Source organism: Bison bison, unplaced genomic scaffold, assembly GCF_000754665.1.
Source record: "Bison bison bison isolate TAMUID 2011002044 unplaced genomic scaffold, Bison_UMD1.0 scf7180017864473, whole genome shotgun sequence".
Taxonomy (NCBI): domain Eukaryota; kingdom Metazoa; phylum Chordata; class Mammalia; order Artiodactyla; family Bovidae; genus Bison; species Bison bison.
The window spans coordinates 14,187,132-14,191,123 of NW_011495034.1; positions in this window are offsets into that span (position 1 = coordinate 14,187,132).

Sequence of the window (3,992 nt, forward strand, 5' to 3'; positions counted from 1 at the left end):
ACTTTTTCACTCTCCACTTTCACTTTCATCAAGAGGCTTTTGAGTTCCTCTTCACTTTCTGCCATAAGGGTGGTGTCATCTGCATATCTCAGGTTATTGAGATTTCTCCTGGCAATCTTGATTCCAGCTTGTGTTTCTTCCAGCCCAGCGTTTCTCATGATGTACTCTGCATAGAAGTTAAATAAACAGGGTGATAATATACAGCCTTGATGAACTCCTTTCCTACTTGGAACCAGTCTGTTGTTCCATGTCCAGTTCTAACTGTTGCTTCCTGACCTGCATACAAATTTCTCAAGAGCAGATCAGGTGGTCTGGTATTCCCATCTCTTTCAGAATTTTCCACAGTTTATTGTGATCCACACAGTCAAAGGCTTTGGCATAGTCAATAAAGCAGAAATAGATGTTTTTCTGGAACTCTCTTGCTTTTTCGATGATCCAGCGGATGTTGGCAATTTGATCTCTGGTTCCTCTGCCTTTTCTAAAACCAGCTTGAACATCAGGAAGTTCACGGTTCACATATACTTCAGGAAACATGAGATAATATTAATATGTTCAATTTACTAAAGGGTGTTCTAAAAAATTTAAAATTTGAATAAAAGCAATAATCAATCAGAGATGCTAATTACCTATCAGTTTATTTTCTTCTCTTGACTTAAAAATTATTAATTATAAAAGCTACTATTTATTGAGTATACACTATGCTCAAGGAACTAGAGCTCATAATTTACATGTATTGTTTCATTTTCAAAATAGTCCCACAGAAAGATAGGTGCTATTATCACAATTTTATAGAAGATATACTTGAGGGAATTCCCTAACAGTCCAGTGGTTAGGACTCTGTCCTTTCACTGCTGAGGGTCCAGGTTCAATCCCTGGTCAGGGAACTAAGATCCTATAAGCTATGCAACATGGGGAAAAAATTTAAGAAATAGAAAAAAATTAAAAATAAATAAAAGAAGATATGTCAATACTTGAGACCCAATGGGTTTATGTAAGTTGTTTTAAAATATAGTTAATAAGTCATAAAACAAGACCATGGACTCTGGTTTTTCTCTAAAAAGGCCTCATTGCATTCACTATACTGTACTATCATCATAATATTTTGATAATTATTCTTCATGTTCAACCTTCCTAATGTTTTCACTTTCATTTATAAAGAAGTATTTTCTGCTTAAATAGTTCATTTCAAAATATATTAGAACAAGAAAGGATACATCCAGTTCTATGTTACTTTACACACTTACAAGATTTACAAATCCCTTATAAAATTTAAGCCAAGATCAAAACAAGCAAAACTCCAGTATTTCTGAGTCTAAAGCTTACCAGGGAACAACTTGCTTCTAATGCTATCAATGTACAATATGGGGGCAGGCAGTGTCAGCCAAACAAACAGTGTGGAGTCAGTCGGGCTGTATGCCAGCCAACAAAGGAAATGAATCTGTTCTGTTGTGGACTGAATGTCTGTGTTCCCCCTAAAGTTCACATTCTGAAGCCCTAACTCTCAATGTGATGGTATTAGGAGCAGGGGCCTTTTATACATGATTAAATTTAAATCAGGTCGTGAGGGTGGCATATTCATGGTGGGTTAGTGCCTGCATAAAAATAGTGAGAGAGAGAGCTCTCACTCCCTCCACGCACACACATCAAGGATTGGCCAGGTGAGGAAACAGAGAGAGTGAAGGATTACAGGCCAGGAAGAAGGCCTTTACTAAGAACTGAATATTTGGGTACCTTGATCTTAGACTTCTTAGCCTAAAGAACTGTGATAAATAAATATCTGTTACTAAAAATGACCCAGTCTACAGTATTTTGTTATAGCAGCTCAAGCTGACTAATACACTAGGTAACATAGCTAACATAGAGCTGGAATTATATGTGATTCAGGACATTCAGAATAAGTCTAGATGGTCTTTCAAAGAACATAAAGAGTGTATTGATAGATTTTACAATTGCTACAGATCTCACGGAATATTCATGGCCATGTAGAGAATGAAATGAAAACAAAGAAATCAAGCAAAAGTGATCTCTGAGTTGACAGCAATTACTACCAGATAACTTAGAATTTAGGAATATATCAATTTTTTCAGTATTTCTAATACTTCCTCCTAATTATGTTTGAATTTGACTAAATAGTTCATATTTATACAACCTTTCTCCAGCTTTCAACTGGAAATATGTACTTCCCCTTTGGAGTGATCTTGTGCACATGTCCTCCAATATGCAGCATAGACTGCACGGTTTTGTTTTGAGTAAAATATCTGCTGAAATGTCTGCTGAGTGAGGGAGTAGGAAGGGGACTATGTAGGGAAAGTCTTTTTATAAAAAATGAGCTGGAGAAAAAGAAACAAATAGAGATTAATGTTCTATCCTTGTTCAACTTTGCACTACCTAATGTTCATAATTTATTTATTGCTCACAGAAATTTACTAATAATGTTACTTCACTTTTAAAAAACTTTCTTAATTAGTGTGCTGCTGCTGCTAAGTCACTTCAGTCGTGTCCGACTCTGTGCGACCCCTGAGACGGCAGCCCACCAGGCTCCCCGGTCCCTGGGATTTTCCAGGCAAGAGTACTGGAGTGGGGTGCCATTGCCTTCTCCTAATTAGTGTAGGCATGCTTTATTATCTACTAGGCATGCTTTATTATCTAGTTCATGTTTATATAAAGTGTATGAAGGAAAGTTTCTTTTCAAAATAAGTTTTGAATTAAAATATTCTTTACTAAGAATCCTCTTGAGGCTACTGAATCCATCACTGATGATATGGAAACAGGAAGGCAGGGCTATCGGCAATGTCTCTGCTTCATTAGAAACTGTGGCTTTCTCTGTAAAACGCTAAAATCAATCTGTCACAATTTCAAGCGAAGTCACAATGAATCCATACTCAAACAGTAGAGTTAATGAATAACTGAAGTGATCAGGTTTAGATTCTGCTTCTTTCATTCAGCAAGCCTGGACTCCAGTGGGTCAGGCACTGCTTCGGGGACAGAAAAATAAGGTACACACCTGCTGCCCTTAGGATTCACTTTCTTGTGTGACAGAAAAATCCATCAGCAACTCATTGTACATCAGAGTCCTAACTGCTATAGCTTACTTCTAGGCAAATTGCTATGTATACACAGAGGAGATACATTAGTCTGCTTGGGTTGCCATAATGGAATGCATGGTTTAACAAACATAAACACATTTCTCATCCTTCTAGAACCTGAGAAGCTAAGATAAAAGTGCCAGAAGATTAAGGCTTGCAGAGGTCCACCTTCTCACTGGATCCTCACATGATGGAGTAAGAGACAAGTTCTCTGGTGTCTCTTTTTACAAGGGCACAAATCCCATCATGAGGGCCCCAATCCCATCATGAGGGCCCCATACTCATGACCTCATCTTACCCTTTTTACCTCCAAAGTCCCACCTTAAAATACTATCACATTGGGGGTTAGAACTTCAACATATGAATATTAGGGAACACAACATTCAGTCCCTAAGAGGAGGGATGTGTTAACGCTGCCTACGATTATGGAGTAGGGCATTGCAGAAGAATTGACCCCTGAGGTCTCAGAATGGGCATGAGAGGTCACCAGTGAAGTAACAGTGAAGGCATACTTTGTAGAAAGAATAGCAGGGGGAAAAAAAACACAGGGGGAAGAATGAAAGGTGATCGCTGCATCATGGATAGAATAAGGAGTAACTATAGGATAGGAAACAGTGAGGCAGAAAAGTAGTTTGAGACCAGATTATAGAAAGGCCTGAGCATGACTCTGAGAAGCTTAAAATTTCTTTGTATGGGTAGCAGGAAGCTGATGAAATTGTGTGTGTGTTATTAACAAAGTTTGTTTGGACTAAAGTACTACAACTAAATTTAATATTTAAAATTGATTTTTTATAAGTTTTTATGATAAAATAACACCAAACTTTGAGAAAGCAATAACACAAAGAACTCCTGTATAGTCTTTACACAGATTTACCAATTATTACTATTTGGCCACATATACATTAT